The 26337-nt window shown below is 40.4% G+C and overlaps 1 long non-coding RNA gene across 1 annotated transcript; it reads left to right on the top strand.

The window, feature by feature from the left end:
- The first annotated feature begins 1744 nt into the window (after positions 1-1744).
- On the top strand, positions 1745-16683 carry LOC140527218 (uncharacterized). The gene is made up of 4 exons (XR_011974722.1): positions 1745-1830; positions 13734-13807; positions 14332-14434; positions 16582-16683. It is a non-coding gene; the product is annotated as an uncharacterized lncRNA (long non-coding RNA).
- The last annotated feature ends 9654 nt before the right edge of the window (positions 16684-26337 follow it).

Below are 26337 nucleotides of genomic sequence, written 5' to 3' on the forward strand. Positions count from 1 at the left end.
TCACACAATGTTGCTAATACTGTGTACAATGTTTTCCTGGTCCTGCTTATTTCATTTTGTATCAGTTTATACAAGTCTTCCATGTTTCTTCTGAACTCTGCCTGTTCATCATTTCTTATTGCATAACAGTATTCCGTTACATTTATAAACTGCAACTTGTTCAGTCATTCCCCAATTAATGGGCATACCCTCAATTTCCAATACTTTGCCACAAGAAAATTTTGCACATGTGGTTCCTTTCCCCTTTCTAATGATCTTTTTGGGGTACAGACCTAGTAGTGTTATTGTTGGATGAAAGGGTATGCACAGTTTGGTTGCCCTTTGGGCATAGTTTCAAATTTTCCTACAGTTGGTTGAATCCGTTCACAACTCCACCAACAGTGCATTAGTGTCCCAGTTTCCCCACATTCTCTCCAACATTCATCATTTTCCTTTTTTGTCATGTTAGCTAATCTGATAGGTGTGAGGTGGCACTTCAGAGTTATTTTAATTTGCATTTCTCTAATCAAAAGTGATTTAGAGCACTTATTCATATATCATAGATGGCTTTGATTTCTTTATCTGAAAACTGCCTGTTTGTACCCTTTGACCATTTATCAATTGGGGAATGGCTTGTATTCTTATAAATTTCATGCAGTTCTCTATATATTTGAGAAATGTGGTTTTTATCAGAGACACTTGCTATAAAGATTATCTCCCAGCTTTCTGCTTCCCTTCTAAACTTGGTTGCATTGGTTTTGTTTGTGCAAAAGTTTTTAAATTTAATATAATCAAAATTATTTATTTTACATTTTGTAATGGTTTGGTCATGAACCTGTAACTTACTTAACTTTGCCTTTGAGAATTTGGATGCTGTACTACTTGGTACATTTAGTATTGATATTACTTCATTGTCTATGGTACCTTTTAGCAAGATGTAAGATGTAGCTTCCTTCCCTATCTCTTTTAATTAGGTCTATTTTTGCTTTTGCTTTGTCTGAGATCAGGATTGCTACCCCTGCCTTTTTTTTTTTTTAACTTCAACTGACACATAATAGATTCAGCCCCTTACCTTTACTCTGTGTCCCTCTGCTTCAAGTGTGCTTCTTATAAACAACATATTGTAGGATTCTGGTTTTGATCCACTCTGCTATCTGCTTCCTGCCCTGAACTGTGTTCCCCTTTTACCCAAGAGAGAGAGATCTTTTCTGCCAATCTTCCAAATTTCATGGACTAAAAGTTTTTTTCACTCCATCTTTTTGCTGGTTCTGCTGCTTTAAGATTTGTCTGGTGGTGCAATTTTATGGTTGTTTGGAGGTGAATATGGGAGTTATGGTAATTTACTGCTTACTCTATCATCTTTGTTCCCAGAAGTGCCAACAATGCCAATCCTTTCTTCTTATGGCCCTATTCAGGAAAGAGGCTCTCCAGAATCCTACTGGACCATTTGGCTTCTTCACACTTTCTAAACTTCTCTTTCTTACTCCCCTCCAAATGCCTCTGCTCCAAACAAACAGGCCTATGCAGCATCCTGTGGACATGCCTCCCTGGACAATGATAGTCCCGCCTCTTCCTTTTGGAATGTGCCTCACCCCTTCTAGGTCTAGCCAAAGGATGCCATATATCATTTGCAGCTCAGCTCCACTCCCACTTTCCTCAGGAAACCTTCCTTGACTTCCTCACTCCCAATGACTTCACTCTCCTCTGAGTTCATAATACTTGTTTTGTCTAAGTCATTGGCTTATACTATTCTGTGACATCTCTTATCTTGATTTAGATTCACATTCAACTCATGTTTCAGAGGCTTTTGAGCTGGACAGCACCTGAGGGGTCTATTGCCTAATTTTACAGGTGAGGAAAATGAGATTAATCAGTAACCGAAGCCAGAATTTGGACCTAGGTCCTTTGACTAAACAGTCAGTGTCAATTCTGCCAGACCTTTCTTTCTCCCTTGTTTAACTTTTCCTATATTTTAGTTCATCTCTCTAACTAGACTGTAAACTCCAGAAAAGCTCCATATTTTACATATCTCTGTGTTCCATATAGTACTTAGAATTTAGGGAAATCAATTTCCCTCTTTGGGCTTCAATTTCTTCTTCTGTAAAATTAAGGACAGGCAAGGTTGGCAGCTGTTTAGGGTGTATCTTACATGATGGATGGAGACTGCAAATTTTTGAATGGGGTCTTTTATAAAAGTTGAGTGTTTTTAATGCCAAAGAGTCTCATTCTTTGTGGCACATGTATTTTTTTCATGATAAATTAAATCCTCTGTGTCAAAGTGAAAGTTTACGTCCTCAAATGGACAATAATTCAGTTCAATGCATTTATTCGGTGTCTACTATATAAAAGGCATTGTGCTAGGTACTGGAAATACAAAGCCAGAATGAAAAATGACCCTTTCCCTTGAGCTTACATTTTCCTGGGGGACACAGTGATACAACATAATTGAGGAAGAATATAACGTAAGTAACTAAGGGGATCAAGACAGCTTTGCTCTAGGAGAGCACACTTGAATTGAGGCTTGAAGAAAGCTAAGGATTCTAAGAGACAGAAGAAAACAGGGAGTTCTTAGGCAATTAGACAGCCAATGCACAAGCATGGAGATGGGAAATGGAATGTTAAGTTTGAAGAATAGCAAATTGGTTGTCCTACATTCTTGAAGAGGACCAAAATGACATCACTATGTTGGGGTCAAAGCACAATGTGTCTGACTGTGGCTGATCAGATCAATACAAGCTTGGACTGCTCTACCACAGGTTGGGTGTGAATAAATAGTTCATATGAACTTTTGGAGTGGAGATGTCTCCAAAATTTGTGCATCTCATGTTTCTATTGAGCTACTGCAATTCTGCTTTGCTCATATAGTACTGCACCTTCTTTGATATGGGCACACCATGCTGGATGGTCCTGTGCCAGTGTCTGTCATGTCTCACAATTGATCCCAAAGTTCTTTAGAGAGACCTTCAGAGTGTCCTTGTATTGCTTCTCCTGACTTCCATGTGAGCACTTGCTTTGTGTAAGTTCTCTGTAAAATAGTCTTTTAGGCAAATGCACTTTTATCATTTGAACAACATAGTGAGCCCATGAGAGTTGTACTCTCTGAAGCAGAGTTTGAATACTTGGCAGTTCAGCTTGAGAAAGGACCTCAGTGTCCAGTACTTTATCTTGCAGGTGATCTTGAGATCCTTCCTAGGACTATTTAAATGGAAGTGATTTAATTTCCTGGCGTGGTACTGGTAGACTATCCAGATTTCACTGGCATACAACAATGAGGTGAACACAGTGGCTCTATAACCCTTTAGTCTGGTAGGCAGCCTAACACCTCTTCTCTCTTACATTTTTCTTTGGAGCCTCCCAAATACTGAGCTAACTCTGGCAATGCATGGGTCAACCTCATTATCAATGTGGACATCCCTAGAAGGTATATTGCCAAGGCAAATGAATTTATCCACTGCATTCAGGATTTCTCCATTTGCTGGAACTGATGGTTTCACATGCGGATGGTGTGGTGCTGACTGATGGAGAACCTGTGTTTTCCCGGGGTTACTTGTCAGGCTAAAATTAGCACAAGCAGCAGAGAATTGAGCTGTACTTTGTTGCATCTTAGATCCAAAGGCTGCATTGAATGCACAAAATAGCAAATAGATTATTTTGACTTTAATGTAAAGTGTATAAAAGGGAATAATGCAAAATAAGTCTGGAAATGGAGATAAGATCTAGATTGTGAGGGACTTTAATATGACAAGAAGAAGAATTTTTGTTTTATCCTAGGAGCAATAAGAAGTCATTGGAAGATTCTTGAGAAACAGAATCTATTTTTTTAATTTTTATTTTAAGTATGAATACTTATTTTTATTTATTTAAGTTTTCAACATTCATTTCCACAAAATTTTGAGTGCCCCTTTCACCAATGTGCCCTCCCTACTAATATCCTTCCTTTCCTTTATCCTCATCTTCTCTCTTTTCCTGTAGGGCAAGATAAATTTCTATATGCCATTACCTGTATTTCTTATTTCCCAGTTGTATGCAAAAACAATTCTCAACATTTGTTCCTAAAACTTTGAGTTCCAACTTCTCTTCCTTCCTCCCTCCCCACCCATCCTCACTGAGAAGGCAAGCAATTCAATATAGGCTATATATGTGTAGTTTACTTGATTTTCAAAGTCCTTTTTGAGCTTTTGCATGGCCTGGGACCATTACATATTTATTTTTGAAGTTTCAGATGCAGAAGCCTTGACTATTATGTCTTCCCCTGATGGTAAACATTGTTCTTCCTCATCGGAAAGGATGGGAAAGAATACCTGTTTCACTAAGAAAGTAATCTTCTATAATCTTATTTTTTTTCCCTTTTTGGGCATTTTCCCAACCAGTTACTTGGCTTTTGCATTCTTTGCCAAGAGTAGGGTATACTCTGGGGACCTGTAAGTTCTCAGTTCCTCCAAGGTGACACAGTCAAGGGAGAGGAGTTTACTCACTGGCTGGGCTCCTGACTGAGATTCAGATCAGCTGCCCAATTCCCCAGTGGCTTTAGGTGGGGGCAAGGCTGCCACTCAGGGCTGAGATTGAGATCAGCTGCTCAATTCCCCCAGAGGTTTTACCCTGAGTGCTCCAACTATGGAACAATGGACACTGCAGCTGCCTGGGGTCAAGGCTAGGGGAGGACCCAGCTCCCTTGTCACGGAGGTGAAAAAGCCCTCTCACTGACCTTTGAAGCTGACCTTGGTGCCTGTGGGTTGGTGCCTGTAAACCTCTGCTGCTGGAGATTCCGCCCCAGAAGCCTGCTCAGCCTGGCACTGCATGGTCCAGGATGTGCTGTGCTCCACTCTGTGTCAGGTGCTACAGACCCCTCCTGATGGCCCTCCCGGTCACCCTAGGCTGGAAATCTCCACTCCATCACTCTATGGCCTCTGCCGCTCCAGAATCTGTTGATAGTCTTTCTTCACAGGTATTTTATGGGCTGTGGGGGAAGAGCTAAAGTATGTACATCTTTCTACTCTGCCATCTTGGCTCTGCCCCCTGAGTAATTCAAAAGAGAATCTACAGAATAAAATCTGTGCTTTTAGGAAGATTATTTTGGCAGCTATTGAGAGTATGGATTGGAGAGGGGAGAGAATGGAAGCAAGTGGTTCAGTTAAGAGACCATTTTAGTAGTCTCCAGGGAGAAATGATGAGGACCAGAGCGAGGATGGTGGCTGTGTAAGGGCAGAGAGAGGATCCTCTATCAAAGATGTTATGTTCAGTTCCAGACAACAGGCAGAATTGACACAATTTGGCAACAAATTGGAGAAGAGGGTAAAAAAAGGTGAAGAGTGAGGTTGCATACTTGGGTAACTAGGAGGACAGTAGTGCTCTTAAAAGGAGCAGGTGAGTGTGGAGGAGGGAGGGATTTAGAGGTGAAGATTAGGAGTCCCATTTTAGACAAGATAAGTTTGAAGTACCAATCAGATATCCAAGAGGAGATGTCCAGCAGGCATTTGGTGATGGGAGATTAGATCTCAGGAGAACACCAATGAAAACACAGGTCTGGGCCGTGTGTGTATGTGTATGTAAGTATAGATATGTGTAAAATATATTTACATATAAATAAGCCCACAAAGACATACAAATATGAAGCCATACATGCATATATACATACATACTTGCTTATCTCAAGTGCCTTATCTTACATGGTCCCCATCAGCTGCTAGTGACTCCTTTCTCAAACTATCTTGTATTTACTTGGCATATGTTTTATATTTCCTTTTATGTGTACATATGGGCAGCTGGTGGCAGAGTGGATAAAGTAGCAGGCCAGGGGTCAGGAAGACTCATCTTCCTGAGTTGAAATCTGTCATTAGACACTTACTAGCTATGTGACCCTGGGCAAGTCACTTCACCCTGTTTGCCTCAGTTTCCTCATCTGTAAAATGAGCTGGAGAAGGAACTAGCAAGCCACTCCAGTATCTTTGCCAAGAAAACCCCAAATGGAGTCATGAAGAGTCAGATGTGACTGAAAAGACTGAACAAAAACAAAAATATACGTTTGCATAGTTTTACTAGATATAGTACAAACTCCTTGCTATTAAGGACTTTGCTCTTTTTCTTTGTATCCTTTGCAAAGTGCCTCAAGAAAAGGAGGCTCTTAATGAATATTTATTGATCTGTTGACAGACAATAACATTCTCCAGGGGCTAGTAAGTCTAGACTCCACAGTGCCTGCCTTGGCATGCTCGCCAGCATGTGACCACTGAAGCAACTCACAGGGCAGCTGGCATGTGGGGCTATCTTCAGATTAATCTCACTTGCTTTGATAAAAAAAATCAACAGAAGGTAAGAGTGGAGAGAAAAAGGCACAGAGGGAAGAAAATTGAGTTCTGACAGCAGGTCTTTCCTCATAAACAGTAGCATGATGGGTTTCCCAAACCTTGTCCATCTCTGATAGAGCCGATTGTCTCAGCAGGCATGGGAGTGCCCAGAGACAATGGCCAGGGCTGGCTGGCTGGCCAAGCTCCTGGAGCTGCTCTTCCCAATACTGTTTCACTTGCTGGCTTTATAGGCTTTGAGTCCAGTACCTTTGGCAGGCAACAAGGCCCTGATCCAGGCTTTCCTTCATACCTCCCATTTTAGTTTTTAATTAGTTTTGCTCCTAAAGCCGATTATAGTGCAATTTTATATGGCCCGCCTGGCTACAAATTGAGTTAAAGCCATGAAAAATAATCACATTGGGAGAATCCGGACCACACAGCCAATGCAGAGGACTTAAGTGTCCTTGCAAAAAGTTTAAATTTAGATAAAAGTCATAAATCCCTGAGTGTAAACATCCTTCACTGAGTACAGTCACTGCCTCTGGCTCTCTGAAGCCAATTTCAGCTTTGGGCACTGGCTTTTGAAGCCAAGCAGGTCTGAAAAGAGCATTCAGGGGCTAGAAAACCAGGAGAAGACAGAGGGAGAGATGATCTTCTTAGGAAAGAGGAAATATGCTTCCAAGGCCTTGGAAGTCATTGCTACTGGGATTTCCCTAGCAGGACAGATTTTCTAGCCTTGTTCTTCCATCTCTACCGGTTGATTAGATACCTAGATATCTCTTTTTCTGTGAAATGGTTGGGTTGGATTGGGTTATCTGCAAGGCCACATCTAACTGTAACATTATTTGTTCTTGCATCCCATCTGATGGAAGGAAAGTTAAGAGACGGGCATCTGCAGTTGTGGACACTTAATAATAGTGACAAGCATTTACATAGTGCTTTGAGGTTGACAAAGTCCTTTGCCATTTGATCCTCACAACAACCAGGTGAGGCAGTTGCTATTATTACACCTATTTTACAGATGAGACAACTGAGACTGGGAGAGGTTAAGGGATTAGCCTAGATTCACACAGCTGGTCCAGGTAGGATTTGAATCCAAGTCTTCTTGACTTCAAGTCCAACGTTCTATCTACTGTGCCATCTAGACTGGAAGCTGGGGAATTCCATCAACATTCCTTCTAAACGAGCTTTGGAAAGTCCTGTTATTGAAAGAGTTCTGTTTTAACAAGTAGGTTTGGAAAATAAAATGCCTTCAACATCAACAACATTAAACATTTATTAAACTCCTGCTGTACCCATAGTACTTCTTTGGGAGGAGATACCAAATTTAAATATAAGAGTCCCACTCAAAGAGCTCATTGTCTAGTACAGGAATGACACCCTAAGCACAAATAACTATAAAACACAGTATTTCCTGGTTATCCTCTGCATAAACAACCTCATACATGTTGGGTATCACTGAGTGATCTTTCTTAATTGCTTCCCACCTTAAATCTTTCTTTCATGTTGCTTTCTCTCCTCTCTCCTTCCTTACTGTTTTCCCTCTCCCTTTTTCTCTTCTTTGCTTTTGTCCTAGACCTTACCAGTGGTACCTGTTACTACTGATGATACCTGAAGCAATTCAACAAATAATTGCTACGGACATGTGAAGGAGAAGGAGCACTAGGCAAGTGTGGCAGAGCAAGAACATTATGTTAAGAGTTAGGAGACCCAGATTTGAGTCTCAACTCTGTTACTTGTGAACTGGATGACCTTGGATAAGACACTTTGTCCTCTCTGAGTCTCAGTTTCCTCATCTCTAAAATGGGCATAATCACACTACCCTATCCACCTTCCAGAGTTGTTGTGAGGAACCAGATGAGTTAATCTCAGATTTATAGAGCACATCAAGGTGCACAAAGCCCTTCCTCCTAAGGGTCCTTTTAATTGATGGGCAATAGTATTAGAGGGCCAGGATTCAAACCTAGATTCTATTTCTCATTCCCTGTGTGATATTGGGCAAGTCAAATCATTTCTCTCTGGGTCTCAGTTTCTTGTCTGCAAAATGAAATGGGGAAGATTGGATAATGCTCTACACTTTATTTAACTCTAAATCCTTATGATCCTGTGACCTGGTGTTCAGAGAAGGCAATGTTAAATTCAATTGACATTCATTACACCCTTACTCTGTGTAAAGCTCTATATTTAATGTTCTGTGAATATGTGCATGCACAAATATGATACAAAGATGGAACAAGATAGTTACTATAGTAACTTATAGTCCAATGAGATAGACAGCTATAGTAGAAAGTAGAATGTGAGAAGTACCAAGATGGTCGTGTTCATCCTTCATTCTTGAAGAAGACCATGCCGTCAGAGAAATGATGACATGACTTGCACTTGACTTTGTTTTGAGTGAAGGAGGGCTGTGCAAGGTGACCAACCTCAGTTTCTCCTCCTGAGCCATCTGGATCTAGTGCCAGATATTCATCAGGATGACTAGAGATGGCCCAGGATGCAATGGGAGACCTTGGCCAAGATACAGTCAAAACAAAGAGTCAGATGTTTGATGAGGGAAGAGATAGCTTCCAGCTGTGGGGGAGAGTAGAGGATACAATTCAATTCTCAGACATTTACTAATAACCTACTTTGTGTTGAGGCAGCAAGATATAATGGATAGGGAGCTCACTTGGACCCAGCAAAACCTGGATTCAAGTCCTGCCTCTGACAAATACTGGCCATGTGACCAATGGAAAATCACTTAGCATCCAAGTGCCCCTCAGACAAATCTCTAAGATTATACTTTTATAATAATTGCTGATCTGCATTGATAGAGGATGTTTCCTCCATACACCAACAAAATCACAGGCCAATGTCTCCCTTCGGTCCTCCCCTTCTTCCTTCCCCCTCCCCTGCAAATGTGCAAGGTACTGGGCAAGAATCAAGGAAAGCACCTAAGTTTGTCTTTGAAGGAAAAGAAGGGTTTCAACAGGTGAAGATGGTGTATGTGTATGTGTGTGTGTGTGTGTGTGTGTGTGTGTGTGTGTGTGTGTGTGTGTATGTGTATGTGTGTGTGTGTGTAAGAGAATAATGAGAGAAAAGCCTGAAAAAGTAATTTTGAACTAGGATGCTGGAGGGCCCTACAGGCCAGAATAAGAATTTTATCCTTCTTTATCCCCATAGGCAGCACTGAGCCACTAAAGCTATCCAAGCAGAAGAATCTCATGATGAGGGCACAAATTTGGAAGATTATGTGGGCATTGTTGTGAAGAATGGATTGGAAAGTGGGAAGAGCTAAAGGCAGTGAGATCACATTTTGGCAGCCAAGTAGATAGAATAGACTTATAGTAAAGAAGACCTGAGTTCAAATCCTCTTTTACATGCTTATTAATTATGTGACCCTTAACCTCTATCGGTTTCAGTTTCCTCATCTGTAAAATGGGGATAATAATAGTATCTGGTTCACAGAGTTGTGATCCTTATTGTAACGGTCAAATGAAACAATATGTGTAAAACACTTTGCAAACCTTAAAGGACTACACAAACATCAGCCGTCATCATCCTCATCATTATTTTCCCATGGACCTTTTTCATACCAGTCCCTGAGATCAGCATGGATTTTACTTTTAGGGAGAATCAGTCTATGATCATACTCAGAAAAAGACTGGATTTTAAACATCCTTGAACTTTTGCTTTTTCTCATCTACCCCCAGTTAAGTTTCCTACGAATGAATTCCTACTGGAATCTCCATTTGGAAGAGGGGTCCAGATCAGCCAGATTTGGCTCTTCTGATTTTATAAATTTGGTTCCTATCACTCTTTGTCCTAGTGACTTCCTTTTTTTTATTGGTGAGTTCTTTCGGGCATCTCCATTTTAAGGAACAGCTCAGACTCTCCACATATCAGTCTCTGGACTTTGCCACTGGGCCCTAGTGGGCACCTTCCCTCCCCCTCCTCCCCACATTTCAGCTGCCTTTTCTGTATAGTCTTTCCCCCTTAGAGCATAAACTTTGATTTATTTACTTTTGAAACTGATTTTATTTTCAATTCAGGGAACAAAACAAACATTTCCATAGCACAATAAAAAAAGATGAATGCACATGAAACTGCAGATCTACCATGTACAATTTGCTAGAGCATAAGCTCCCTGAAGACAGGAACTGTCTTTCTTTTTCCTTGCGTTGGGGGTCCCTGGCACCTATCACAGTGACTGGCACATAGTAAACAATAAATACTTATTGACTTAAGGAAACTGTTAGGTGTGCTTGGATATCACTGTAAGTATCCAGGTGGAGGATGGATGTTCATTTGTCAGAAAAATTACATGGGGTTCACTATGTGTCATCTCTGTGCTAAGTGTTCTACAAATATTATCTCAAATGATCCTCACAACTGCCCTGGAAGGTAGGTGCTATTATGAGCCCCATTTTACCATATTAAGTACAGTAAAATCCTGTTATAACTCAAAGTAATTGAGAGATTTGGATATACCACAAGTCAAATCGTGTCCCTTGATATATACAGGTAGAAACCCAACATAGATAGATAAAGTTTCTGTTAAAGATTTACAATGTGCCATGACCCGAGGGAATTGTGAGAATTGTGTGAACCAAATTGACACTGTTTTGTAACTAAATTTTGTATCTACCTCAGTTCCCTTTCTATGATAATAAACCACATGGTAACAGAGACATAGGGACAGACTTATATAAAATAAAGGATAAAATGGAAAACTCTTGAACCCAAACTAATATTAAGCTATGTTCAGGGCATAAAAATGAAACTTCATTCCCACCCTTTAATCTGGTCCACATTCCTGCTGATCTCAGTACTCCTTTCTTTCCCAGTTTGCTACAAATAGACTGGACAACAAATCCTCACCCACCTAGCAGGGAATGAATGTAATGGCTAAAAATAGTAATTGTTTCTCTTTTACCCGGGAACCCTGAGGGTCTTCCCCTTCCAGTTTGATTTTTTTTTTTTTATCAAAGGGGCCATCCCTTGAGTAACTACTTAAAGAAGCCTATACATTGAACGGGTGTATCTCAAAGTGAGAATGTGATAAGACCTTAGCCTGAAAGGGCCAGGGTCTCACATTAGATTCTGGCCCATCTCCAGTCATCTTGATGGATATCAGGCCACTGGACCCAGATGGCTCAGGAGAAGAAAGTGAGGTTGGTGATCTTGCACAGCCTTCCCTCACTCAAATCAAAGTCAACTGCAAGTCATGTCATCATCTTGATGTCATGGTCCTTTTTGAGAATGAAGGACAAACACAACATAAAAGGGGATTCCTATTAAAGTATGGGACTGGTTCTACTTCTGTGGGTGTACCAGGCTGGGATAGACTTCCGAAGGCCACTTCAGTATAGAGTTTGCAAACTCAGCTAGTTAAGCAAACTGACATAATGCCTTCTCTGATCCAAATGAATGCCCAGAAAGCTTAGGTTTGGAGGGTGAGAACAATCCCATTAGCTCTACCCAGAGGCAGCTTCCCTGGGCCCAGAGGTGACAGAGCTTAGAGATGAGTTCTATTTATCTTGGAAGGACTGAACTCTTTTGTAACATACACCCATTGTTGTTGGGAGCCCAAAATACTTTTATTAATGGAAAAATAGAGATGTATCTATGAAGAAATATTTTTACAAGCACAGAGGAGCCAGGGCGGTGGGATCAGAGCACATCCTCAGGAAGTTTGACTCCTTATCTTCTAGGGAACCTAAGGAAAAGAACTATTTCAACCCTGCATTTCATTTGTGCTGCAAAGGGCAGCAGGGAGACCCACTGTTGTCTACTTTTCTGTGTTCTGAGAGATAGTTTCCTTGGCAGGATTCCTTTTTCAGATCTGAGTTTCTGAATGCTAAGTGGCAAGGCCATGCAGTGGCCACCGTGGGTGCCAAATGTTGCTCCCTGCAACTGGGTTACACCTGGGTCCAGATGTGTTCCTCAGACACCCATTTCCTTCCAAGTGCAATTAGAAATGTTTACATTACTCCCTAAATCCCTTTATGCAATGGACATGAGTCATCTTGAAGTTTACCTCTTTCCCATAAGGGAAGATAAGCTGAGATGGGACTTCCCACTTCTGATTAGAAACCAAAGGGTATCTGTGATATTGTGGCCTTGACTAAAGAGTTTTATCCTGTCACTAAGACAAGAGTGAGCAAAATCCAAGCAGCTTGGACCTAGAGGCCTTAAAGGATACCTTGGATCCTCTCTCCTCCTCCTCCATTCTTCTTCTTCCACCTTATTTCTGGACAGCTTTCAGAAGTTCCAGCAAGGGTTCTTTGAATGACTAAAATGATTTCTAGTCATTTATATGAGGGGTTTCTACCTTTGTTTGTGTTCTAGACCCCTTTGACAGTCTGGTGAAACCCATGGATCCTTTCTTAGACTGTTTTTTAAACACTTGAAGAAAATACTAAATTTCAATTACAGGTTAATTAAAATAAAGGTGTAACTTTTTTTCCTATTTAAGTTCACAGATGTGATATTTAATCAGAGCTCCGTTGGGGTTATGTGGACCCCAGGTTATGAACTCCTAACTTAAATCATCATGTGAACTTATCACATGATTATTGTTCACAAATGAAGCTACTCTCGTCATTTCCTGATGTATAATTTGTAGGAGGAAGCCAAGATAAATCTATAGAACTAGTGGGTGGAAAGTTTCTGGAGACTCTTAGCCCCAATTTCCTCATCTTTTGAATGAGGAGTTTTGATCAGGTGTTCCAAATTGACCTTCCTTCCTTCCTTCCTTCCTTCCTTCCTTCCTTCCTTCCTTCCTTCCTTCCTTCCTAGTGCTTCATAGTACATAGTAAACACTTAAATAAATGTTTTTCATTCATTCATTCAACAAGTATTTACTGAGTACAACTTCCTTTATTCAGGAGGCTAGGTATGGAATCACAGACTCAACTCTAATTCAGGAAATTCGTATGGGACTGTCATCCCAGAAAAGACTCACAAGAGATGGTTCCTAGGATGCCAAGATGAAAGAAGCTTAGGAACATGGTGACATGTTGGGCAGGCTCCAATCTACCTTTCTAACATTGTTATAAATTACAACGCCTCATGTAATCAAAGTGGTCTTCTTGTTCTTAACACATGAGGCTCTCTCTCAGATCTTCATGCCGTCTTCACACACTGGCTATCTTCCATGTTTGGAATGCACTTTCTCATCACATCTGCCTCTTAGAACATTTTTAAACTCAGCTAAAGTAACACCTTCTATCTACCTGAGAACTTTCCTAAGGATAGTGATCTCCCTTGACAATTACCTTGAGTTGATTTTTGTTTATACTTACGTATGTACGCTTTGTCTTCAGGTTGAAAAAGTATATATGTGTGTGTTTGTGTGTATATATGTGTGTATTTCTATATATGTGTGTGTATACATATACATGCTTGTACACACACTATAATCTTGTATATATATTATTTTTCCCGGAGGGAAATGACCGTTTCCTTTTTTGGTTTTGTATTCCCCAGTACCTGGCACATCATAAATACTTTTTGGTTAATTGACTGCCTATGTGGAACAAGATGTGGTGGTTGATACACAGGTGAGTAAAATAAGTGTGCTTCAAAAAAAAAAAAGAGCCATCAAAGATGGGCATTCACTGGCACCCCACTATGGGAATCTAACATCCTACGTGTCTTATCTTAGAGAATTAGTGAAACCTTTTAAAAACAAACTAAAAGTTAATTCAATTGAACTTTTAAGCATAACTAATATGTGCCACACAGTACTTCAAAGAAGAGAGTATTAGAGCTGGCAGGATTCCTTCCAGGGACCCAGCTTCCATCTGTTCCTCAGGCACCAACAGGCTGTGGGCATCTGTGGATGGGTCCCTGCCTCACTCTGGCTGCCAGCCCTTGTCTGTCTAGCCTGTCAGGGATCAGCGGCTGTAAATCTGCTTTGCTGCTTATTGGAGATCATTCTGTTTCTTCTGAGCATTCTCAGGTTTACCCAGACTGCCTGCTTATTAAATCTGTGTCAGCTCTCCACTCTCTGCTGTCTGTACTAAGACTCAGAAATGGGTTTAACCTTTAGCATTCCTTTCTACTGTTTCTTGTTGGTTTTCAGGGATCTTTGGGATTTTGGAATGAACTTCGTCTTCTTGAATTATCATTGGACCATAAATGTAGAGCTGGAAGGAACCCCAAAGTCTAACCCCCTCATTTTACAGGTGAGGAAACTAAAGTCTGTGTAGGTGAAGTTACCTGTTTAAGGTCACACAGGTAAAAAGAATCAAGAGCAGAATTTGAACCCAGGTCCTTTGTCTCTAGAACCAGGGTTTTTCCCACTGCATCATGCTTTCCCCTAGGTTTCTTCTCAGTTTCCCTAAGAAATGAGTGTATTGATCTCTAAGATTCATTCATTTTTTAAAAATATTCTGATGTTTTCAAAATCTGTATTTCCAAAGTCCATTCAATTTACAACTAGTGCCTGTGATAAAGGCCTCATTTTTAAAAATATAGAGAGAATTGAGTCAAATTTACAAAAATACAAGTCATCTCCCAATTGATAAATGGTCAAAGGATATGAACAGGCAGTTTTCAGAGGAAGAAATTAAAGCTATCTATAGTCATATGAAAAAATGGTCTAAATCACTATTGATCAGAGAGATGCAAAACAAAACAACTCTGAGGTACCACATCACACCTATTAGACTGGCTAACATGACAAAACAGGAAAATGATAAATGTTGGAGAGGTTGTGGGAGAGTTGGAACACTAATTCATTGTTGGTGGAGCTGTGAGCTGATCCAACCATTCTGGAGAGCAATTTGGAACTATGCCCAAAGGGCTACAAAAATGTGCATACCCTTTGATGCAGCAATATCACTTCGAGGGCTATATCCCAAAGAGATTATAAAAATGGGAAAGGGCCCCACATGTACAAAAATTTTTATAGCAGCACTCTTTGTGGTAGCCAAGAACTAGAAATCGATCAATTAGGTAATGGCTGAACAAGTTGTGGCATATGAATGTAATGGAATACTATTGTGCTATAAGAAATGATGAACAGTTGGACTTCAGAAAAACCTGGAAAGACTTATATGAACTGATTCTGAGTGAAGTGAGCAAAACCAGGAGAATATTGTACACAGCAAGAGCCACAGTGTTTGAGGACTGTTTCTGATAGACTAAGCCCTTCACAGCAGTGCAAGGACCTAAAACATTCCCAAAGGACTTGAGGCAAAATGCCATCCACATCCAGAGAAAGAACTATGGAATGGGAAAAGCAGAATGAAGCAGATTATTTTCTCTTGTGTTATGTTTTGTTTTTTCTCATTGTTTCTCCTATTTGTTTTGATTCTTCTATGCAACATGATTAATGTGAAAATGTGTTTAATAAGAATGTATATGTAGAACTCATATAAGATTGCAAGCTGTCTTGGGGAGAGAGGGGAGAGGGAGGGGACTAATGGAAGTGATTGTTGAAAACTGAAAACTAATTAATTAAATTAATTAATATATAATTTAAAGTACATATATAATATATATACACACACACATATGCATACACACATACATACATATATATATGCATATATATGTATGTATATACTGTACCACTTTGTGATGAACCAGACTGGCAAATCGACAATAATTTGTTTTCTAAATCAGAGCTAGTGCATATAATGTGGCAGGGGATGATTAAAAATAAACTATTTCCATCCCCCAAAAAAAGCCCCTTCAATTTCTAGCAGTGTATGAAGAGTCTCTGCCTTAATAATAACTAGCATTTATATACATCTTTCAGGTTTATAAAACTTTGCAAATAAATTAATTCATTTTATCCTTACCAGGATCATAGGAGGTAAGTATTATCCCCCGTTTACAGATGAAGAAACTGAGGCTGATGGGTTAAGTGACTTACCCAGTGTCACACAGCTAGTCTGAGACAGAATTCAAACTCAGTTCTTCCTGACTCCAGAGTCAACACTCTATCCACTGTACTGCCTGTCTATACAAGTATACCTCATTTCTTTGCACTTTATTGCACTTCACAGGCATTGCATTTTTTACACATTATAAGTTTGTGGCAACCCTGTGTCAAGCACGTCTGTTGGCACCATTTTTCCAACATCATGTGCTCACACTGTGTCTCTGTGTCATGTTTTGGTAATTCTTACAATTTTTCAAATTTTTTTCATTATTATTCATCTGTTACGGTGACATCAGTGATCTTTGATGTTTCTGCTGTAGTTGTTTTGGGGCACCAGAAACTGTGCCTATGTAAGATGGAGAACTTAATTGATAAACATTGCATATGTTCAGATGATATCACCATTCTCTCTCCCTCCCTCTCTCTCTCTCTTATCTTAAGAAATCACCACCTCAGCCTTCAGCATCCACCACCCTGATTAGTCAACAGCTATCAACATCGGATCAAGGCCTTTCATCAGCAAAAAAATGGTCACTCGCTGAAGGCTCAGATGATGGTTACCATTCTTTTAGCAATAAAATATTTTTAAATTAATGTGTATACATTTTTTTAGACATAATGTTATTGCACACTTAACAGACTACAGTATAGTATAAATATCACTTTTATATGTACCAGGAAACCGAACAAATTCGTGTGATTTGCTTTATTGCAATATTCACTTTATTGCAGTGGTCTGGAACCGAACCCCATAATATTTCCAAGGTATGCCTATATTAGAATCCTTTTCTGTACAATCAGTCTTCTGTTTCTGTAGCTGCTAGGTTTATGCTGCCTAGCAGGTTCCAACTAGATTGTAAATCCTGGTCTGCCTTGTTCAATACTTTCCTTCCTCTTTACCGCTGTTCAAGCCATTCCCTATGCCTGGGATGTCTTACCCCAAATCTTTGTCTGTTGATAATTGGAAGGCCCAGCTCAAATGCTACCTTCTCCGTGGAGAAGTCCCTAATCTCCTTATCTAGAAATGTTACCTCCTTCCTAGTATTAGATTCTCCTCTTATGGACCTATCCTGTTCTGGTTTGAATTATATGTATCTGTAAACATGTCTAATCACCCCCTAAGAGGCTGTAAGCTCTATGCAGATGGGAACCACATCTTGTTTATCTTGGTAGGTACTCAAGTGTTGATCCTACTGCCAGACCTAGTGAGTACTTAATAAATGCCTGTGAATGTTACCTACAAATCTGGCACTTGTTTCAGGGATGCTATAAAATAAGCCTAACAACAGAAGGATCTCATGGCTCAAAAAACTGAGAATCTTTCTTCTGATTAGGCTAAGAATCTCCATCCAGAAGGAGCCAGGCATCCTAGCACTCTGCTGGAGCCCTCACTACTCATTCTTTCTTAAGAGCTGAGTTTGCTACTTGAAGAATACTTTTCTAAGATACTTGTGCAATGCTTTCTTTCTCCCAAAAGATAAACAGCTAGTCCTACAAACCACAAGAGACTAAACAAACAAAGCCATTGGTTTTACAAAAATGATTCTAATGGGTACAATGGGAATTTGTACATGCCCAGGTCTTTCCATTGGGCATTGTGTGATGGCACAGCTGATACTTTCTTTTTGATGTGTTCTATTTCATAGAGTGTCATAGCTGAAAAAGTCCTGAAACCAAGGGCAGAAAGGAATCTGAGAACATACAATATAGAGTATCAGAGATGGAAGGTTCTTGAGAGCATAGATACAGAAGTCAAGGGCTGAAAGGAACAATATGAGATAAAGCTAGAAAGGTAGGGTGGGTCCAAATTGGGGGACGTCTTAAATGTGAGGAATTGATGCTTTATTTGGCAGGAAATGGAGAGTCACTGATGGTTTTGAAGTAAGGGAGTGGTATGATCAGAATTATGTATTTGGAATATTGCACTGGCATCAGTGTGATAGAGATGAACTGGAGAAAGGAAGGCCCAAGTCTGGGAGCCCATGTAATGGGCGGCGGGTAGAAGGGATGAAGACTTGGACAAGAGAGGTTCAGTAGGACAAGAGAAATGGGACAAAAGTGAGAGATATCATGGAGGTAGAAATAATGGTTCTTGGATGCTAATTGGGGTGGAGAAGGGAGTGGAAGAAGGGAGAAGAAGCCAAGAAGGCTTATAACAACTTTGTTGACTAGGGGCAGAGTGGTATTAGGAGAAATAACAAAGTTAGGGGAAGGGAAAAGAAGTACAGCTTTTGACCTGCTGAGTATGAAAAGCTAACATTAAGATGGAGATATCCAGCAAACAGCTGAAAATGAGGCTCTGGAACCTTAGGGAGATAGTGAATGGAACTGGTTTATATAGAACTGTTGTTAAAGTCATGGAAATAGATAAAATCACCAAGGGAGAGTGAATAGAGAAGAAAGAAGACAGAGGACAATGAGCCAAATCTCAGGGCAGTTAAATGAAAAACTTCTTTTCTTAATTTTTCTTTATTAGGAGGCAATTGGGGTAAGTGACTTGCCCAAGAGTTACACAGCAAGTATGTGTCTGAGGCTGGATTTGAATTCAGATCTTCTGTTAGTCCAGGGCTAGTGTTCTATCCACTGCACCATCTAGTTGCCCTGAAACCCTTTAAGTTCTATGTAGAAGGAAGCTGTTATTATTATTAATGCTGTCTTCAACACTAACATCATTTTTTGTATTTACTTAGTGTCTATCATGTTTTTAACAGAACAGGTAGTTTAATGTTTATTTGTTATATTATTGAACCATAGGATCTTAGGGTTACAAGAAAGTCTCAAATGCCCAAGATTTCACCCCAGACAGGAATCACCTTTGTAGTATTCCTAACAGGTAGGCATCCAGCCTCTGCCTAGAATACTTCTAGTGATGGGGAGCTTACTACCTAACAAGTCAGTTCCTTTTTTAAAAAAGAAAATAAAGAATTTGGAACTCAAAACTTAAAAAAATGGTAAAATTTGTTTTATATATTTAAAAAATAAAGAAACTATAGGAATGAGTCAATGGGAGAAGAGGTATTTGTGCCTTATTCACTTTAAAAATAGAATATTGATCTGAAAGAATATAGATCTTGGGCAACAAGAATTTATTAAATGTTTGCTATATGCCAGACACCATATTAAGTTCTGGGGTTACAAAAATGGATAAAAATGATCCATTCCCATCAGAGATATGAGGAAGCCAAGAGGTCGTCTCATCTAACCAGTCTTCTCATTCTACAGATGAGGAGATGAAGACCCAGAGGAAGTGGGACTTGTTCAAAATCATACAAGTAAGGTCTTGGAAAGATGAAAATTCAATCAATGTTTCCTTCTGCAGAGTTCCTTCCCTCCTGCCCAAAGAAGGAGAAATCAGTTCTGGCCAGTTGTGGCAGAGAAAGTTAAAAGCTTCTCTCGTTTTGTCAGCTGTCTTGTTTCTAGGAAAATCTTCCCCATCTCTGAGGGCCTGAGGAATTTGTATGGCTGCCTGTCATTCTCTTGTTTCACTCTAACTCACTCAGGCCATAAGGAGGGAAAACTCTCTCCGGAAAGTTGAAGTCAGCGGGGCAGTTTGCTCCAGTGGGGAACACAGTGGTACTCTCCAAACGCCTTGGAAACCTCATAGTGTTGTCACATTCAGCTTTGTGGAATGCTGGGATTACTGAGGGGGCCCTGGCCAAAGCCGCCTCCTCAGAGGCTTTTGGGGATGGCTGGGGAGGGGGGGAGAGCAGGATTCAGCACTTTCAAGTTGGAAAAACTGGTGCTGGAGAATTATTTTCAGAACACTTGGTCATGTGAACTACCAAGAATGGATTGGTAAGACTATTAAGGGAAAGACAATGTATTTTGAAATGATCGAGGCTAAGTCACTCTATGCCATAACCACTGAACTGGGCATCCTTCCCTGCCTACAGTGCAACAATGAGGCAAAGCTTTCCACTCTCTGGACAAATAGGGAAACCCTCTGGTAATTACTCCCCCCACTGGTGCCAGATCTTCCCTTCTTTCCCCTTGTCCTTTCACCACCTAGTGCTGGGGTTTAGCTCAGGTTTCCTGAATCATTTCCTGTTTTTGAGTCTTAATTTCTTCATCTGTGAAATGGTGATAATAGCACCTGCTTGGTCTCAGTCTCCTCATCTGTAAAATGGGCATATTAATACTTACATACCCTACATCCACTTCCCACCATCCCCTAGTCAAATTGTAGCACAGATCAAGTGACTTACAGTGTGAGATACTTTAATACTATACAATATAATGTATAATATAATTATATATTATAATACAATATAATATATACTACTATACAGTAGAAATCTACAATTTATGGTTGTGCCATTTTTAGTAGCTTACTAATAATGAGAAAGCATAGTGAGGAAGTGGAAAGAGGATGGGGCTGGAGTTCCTATCCAACTTCTGATTGTATGGAGCTGTATCTTACAAGCCCATCCCAAAGCCCATTGGCAGGAGCCTCTCTCCTATTGGTGGAGATAAAGGCCCGGGCCTAAATAAGGGGCAGGAAAGAGTTGGCAAAAGACAGAGAACTTTAATTCTCAGGGTCCACCTTTTGGGACTGGTCAAGCTTAAGTTTTCTTTTGGTGTCAAGTTGATTTCCAGCTTTGAGAGAGATGAAAGAGGCCAACCCCACTTCAGGTTGCTGAAGGAAAAGACTGGGAAGACTTGAGAAGAGCAGGTGGTCTCTATCATATCTTCATATCCACCTTGTTACTCTAGAGATTCTAGGGGAAATTTTCCCCCTTGAGTGAGATCTAGGACAATCTCTTGGTTGAGTTGATTTATCTCATTCCAAATGGGAGAACGTCTTCCCTCTGCATCGTCTAGTACATATTCTCTCCTATATATACCTTCTCTGATTTCTATTTTGCTACGATTTGGACAAAAGGGTTTCTTTGTTATTCATTATATATTTTTATTGTGGAACTGGTATTTTGTGGGAAAGATGTCAAACCTTGGATATAGAACTTGGGGTCCCTTTCCCCCACAGAATGATAAAACAAATGGAAGTCAGCTCAAACCCAATCATATTTCCTAGAAAAACACTATTTAAGGGAGCAGATAGTTATACTTGTAGTCTGGTACTCCCTCTCTCTAAGGAGAGCAGAGTGCAGGCCTCCAGCCCTAACCTCCTGCTTACCCTCCTGGCAGAAATGAAAGTTTCCCTTGGAGAAGAGTAGGGGAGAAGAGACTAGACATGTGTCCTTCAGGCCACATACAATGGCAAGCCCTCTCCATTGATGATGTATATAAAGATCTCTCCCTCTCTCTCTCTGTCTGACTGCTGGTGACTCATTTAACTTGTCAAAATCTCAGTTTCCTCATCTGTAAAATACATCTGTAGTATCTTCCTCACAGAGTTACTGTAAGGAAAGTATTTAATAAGTTTTAAAGTGCTGCCTAACTAAAAACTATTATAAAATAATCTGTAATAAAAAGTACGCAATTATAATATAATATAAAATTCACATTTCTATAGTACTTTTCAGTCTAGAAATAATTTTATCCACTATATTATGTGGCATATGTAGATAGTATATGTCCATTTCTAAAGATGCAGAAATGGAGGCACCAAGAGGTATAGTGACTTGCCCAAGTTCATATAGCTCAAAAGTAGTCTAGACTTGAATCCAGGTCTTCTGGCTCTTGGCCCAATATTGTCTCTGTTGTTTTTCACTCCTGACTCTGGACTTTCTTTTCTGTGCCACAGAAGCCTCCTCATAGTGGAAGTCCCTTCCACCCCTGGACTTCCCACACTAACACACCCTGAGGCCCTTCCTCTGATTGTCTGGTTCCTCCCAGAATCTCTATTCTAAGGAAAGTCTCCAGGCCAGCCATGTCTTCTTTCTCCTCCTGGCTCCACTCCTAACTGTCTGCTCCACGACTCCCCGCTTTTTAGCTCCCTTTTACATGTTGGTTTTCTCCATTAGTGTATAAACTCCTTGAGGGCAGCCAAAACTACTTCTCTTTCTGCTTGTATTTGTACTTAGCACAGTAGCTGGCACACAGCAAGTGCTTAATAAACACTTGTCTACTTGACTTGTTGACTTGTATCATGCTGCCTCCCAGATAACACACAGGAAAGTATGTATGTAGGAATTAGGAGGGAATTAATAATGGAGAAAGAGGAGCCCCCATGTCTGCTTTGTTCCCTCCACCGCCGCCTATGGTCTTCTTTTAGTCAGCTCTACTATTTTATTTCCTGGCCTAATTTCTTACTCAGGGGTAAGAAGGTGAGTAGGTGGGATAAACAGTCACTGAGATGCTTATTGTTCTAGTAGCAGAGATCTTTTTGAGACATATCTCCTAAAGGAAACTGAGCTTCTGGGGTAATTTTTTTAATCTAAAAATTTTTTATTAATTTTATCCTGAACTTAAGAAATAAAATAAGTATTTCTAGAACATAGTAGATTGGAAAAAAGATGATTGTATATGAATCTGCTTATCTATTATGTAGCCAAGATCAGAAGAAAAACAGAAGACTGGGAAAAAATTTCAAATAGATTCTCAGATAAAGGACTCATATCTCAAAAATATAAAGAACTTTTTCAAATCGATAAGAATATGAGTCATTCAACAATTGATAAATGGGCAAAATATATGACTAGGCAGTTTTTCAATGAAGAAAGCAAGACAGTCTGTAGTCATATGAAAACATGCTCTAACTCATTATTGAATAGAGAAATATGGGTTGGCTAGGTGGTGCAGTAGATAAAGCACCAGCCCTGGAGTCTAGAGGAGCCGAGGTCAGATTCAGCCTCAGATACTTAACACTTCTTAAGATGTATGATCCTGGGCAAGTCACAACCTCAATTGCCTCACCAAAAGAAAAAAAAAGGAGAGAGAGATGCAAATAAAACAACCCTGAGATATCCTTTTACACTTATTAGATTGGCAATTTCTTCTAGAAATTTGGAGAAGTATTTTAGTCAAGAGAATTAAGGGGGGATATGATTGATTCTTGACAGTATATAAAGCCATCATGATGGAAGAGGCATAAGGCTACAAATACATGTATGTACATATATGCATAAGCAACATGGTGTAGATGAAAGAATGCTGGATTTTAGATTTGAAAGAATGTTCAGAGATTTGGATTCAAATCCTGTCTATGCTATTTCCTACCTGTATGATCTTGGGCAAATCACTTAACTTTTCTGCACTTTAAAAATAAGGAGATTGTACTAGATAGCCTGGGAGAGAGCCCTTAAATGTAAGATCCTGTGACTCTATGATACTTTAACCAAATATAGCGACACTCATCTTTCTGCCTCTGAGCACCTCTGGCCCCTGTAATCTCATGTCACATAATGTCAGAGCTGTAAGGGACCTTAGAACATACAAAATAGAATGTCAGAGTGGAACAGGATATTGGAGATCCTTTAGTCCACTGTACTCATTTTACTGAGGAGGAAACTGAGTCCCAGAGAAGGAAAGACATCTGTCCATGGTCCTATGACTAGTTAAAATGACAGAGTAATGACCTGAACCTAGGTCCTCCAAGACCATATCCATTGTTCTTTCCCCCTATACTATACCATCTTTGAAGTACATCCTTTAGGGCTTAATTTTAGTCCCTCCCCTTTTCTACTCTTTTGTGTGTGTTAGTATTGTCTTCCCAGCTAGACTATGAGCTTCTTGAGTTTTATCAGATCTGGACAACACTTCTAAAATATCTATTTTCAAAATTGTACTCCCTGTGTGCCCAGAAGACGTGGTACCTATGCCTTAAGCTTCTCCATATCCTTCACAAATCTAAGCACTGTATGAAGCATATAGTAGGTACTCAAGAAATATTTGTTGCTTAGTTGGTTGATTGATAGAGTCACAAGGCAATGAATCTACCAATATAATTTGAAGGATGGGTTGTTTTTTTTTTGCTTTCCTTATGACTGGTTCATGTTTGGAATTTGAGACTTTTGTGAATTCAGAACTAATTTAAACCACCTCAGCAAATATCAGACAAGAAAGAAGGAACACTCAAGATGATTATTAGAATGACAGAAGAGACTAGATTTTCTTCATAAACCATCTTCTCTTTCCTTTCCTACCTTCTACAGTCTTTAAATATTAGTAGTATTGAATCAACTGTTTGGGATGGCATCTTTAATAGGAGTCTCACCAGAATTGTTTGAGTTTACTATTTATTAGGCTTATTAAAGCAAAGAGATACTAATAGAAGAGTTCTCCAATGAATCACATAGTCCACAGCCCCAGAATCCTTTGCAGCCTTCTTTTTGCCATTCCTGCTCTTGCCACCTGGACTCCTTCTATTTATTTTGATTCCATTTCTCTTTTTCCCCCCATTCATACATTGGCTCCTTCTTGTCCCAGCTGAGCTCCTCTATTTTTAGAGTCGTTGTGGATAATTTAGTGGGAGGAAGTCCCCCGCTTTGCTTGCAGCATCCCTAAAAAAGAGAGAGAGAGTAAAAAACAGTGGGTGGTTCAGTTCAAAAGGACAAAATATTTCTTGCCTGGCACTGGGAGAGGAAAGAAATTGTCTGAGGAACCAAAAATTTGCTAAACTAAGAAGCTTGAAAGCTGTATCACAGAAGGGCAAATTAGGTGACTCAGATGTGACTCCCAAGAGTCCAGCCCTGTAGTATAAATGTGCTTTAAAAGGGAAAAACTCTTAAGTGTGACCAAGAATTTATTCTATAAAGTATGTCTAATGCTGATCTTACTAAGTTCCTGAGTTCTGGGCACCTGAGAGGTGGAGTCTGGGACTCATTGAAAGGTTGAGGGGTCAGAGTGGACCCAAGCCCAAGAGATGCCCAGGAAGGACTCTGGCAAAGGAGGATTCCTTGAGGAGGGGCCCTTGGGCTGATCAATCCACTCTCTTTGATCCCCTGGTGCCTTGGGTTTTGACTAAATTGAATTATATAAGTCCTATTGCCGGAAGTTGGAAAGGCCACCCTCATGGGCTTGACAGCACCCAGAAGGGATGAGAGGAAAGTCAGGTGCAAGGACTTTTCCAGGTCTCATCCCAGTTGCTAGCCTGCAGGACAACAAACCCAAGAAGCCAAAATTCAGTTTGTGACAGCTCTGCAAGGCTATTGTGGGATGAGGAGTGGAAAATGGAAAGGTCCTGTGTGTGCCAGCCAGCTCTCAATGCCTCTTAAGTTCAAGCCTTTGCGAGAAAGTGGGAGATGAGTCACCCTTGGTTGCTACCCACAGTTTTATCAGACCTGGACAACACTGTCTAAAATGTCCATTTTCAAAGCTGTACTCCCTGTGTGCCCAGAAATTTCTCCCTTTCCATGCAGGTGAAGCACTTCCCAGATCTAAAGACCAAGGGAGAAAATGGTTTGAAACTGTTCCCGTATCCCTTTCAACAGATCTTCCCATCCTTCTCCATATGGATCTATATAGCTCCATGCATGAGGGGTCTGAATAATGGCCTTAGGTGGGACAGTGAAACCTGTGTGTCCGAACCTCCTGAAAAGTTCATGACATTCTTTTCCTGTTTGCACAGAGCATGTGTAAACACAAGCGTTGCTTGGTTTCCATGCCTCCTTGGCTAGTTCATTATTGCTGGCGTCTCTGAGCATCACTGGAAACCTTGGATTTTCTAAATGAATCTAAAAATACTTTTTGAAAAATTTCGATGTTGGGGAGATGACACAATCCACCATTATTTATTTATTTTCTCTCCTTTTCCCAGGACTCACCACGCCTGTAAAGTACGGGGGTGGGAGTGTGTGTGGGGAGGTTGTTGGCAATGTCGGGACAGCAAGGAAACCAGCAGTGTACCCTTTTTCAATGCAAGGGGGCACACAGTGGGCACTGTCTGGGTCTTTAGAGTTCACCACTGGGGACTTCTCTGAAAGGCTCGGGCTGGGGAAATAAGGCCATTCTACATTTGGGCGATGAGTTAATCTAAGCAGCAGCCTGCCTGCAAGGGGCTAAGAGAAGAAGGTGTCTGGTGAAAGACTTAAGAAGAGAAGCTATCCAGCTTTCAAAGTCCTATAGCTCCTACAAGTTTGCCTGGAGAGTACACTGCGCATACGCACACACATTGGGTGCCCCCCCTCCCCACTCCCCCCTGTCTCCCCCTCCCTTTCAACATCATCCATATTTCTCCCTCTCTAACTTTCTGCCTAACAATTAAGTGCTTGTGCAGCTAGACTAAGGGAGCCACAGAGCCTGCCTTGGCTGGGAGCAGGGAGACGTCATGGATTCCTGAGTGTGAAGTTTGCAGGA

This window comes from Notamacropus eugenii, chromosome 1 (assembly GCF_028372415.1).
Source record: "Notamacropus eugenii isolate mMacEug1 chromosome 1, mMacEug1.pri_v2, whole genome shotgun sequence".
In the NCBI taxonomy this organism is placed as follows: domain Eukaryota; kingdom Metazoa; phylum Chordata; class Mammalia; order Diprotodontia; family Macropodidae; genus Notamacropus; species Notamacropus eugenii.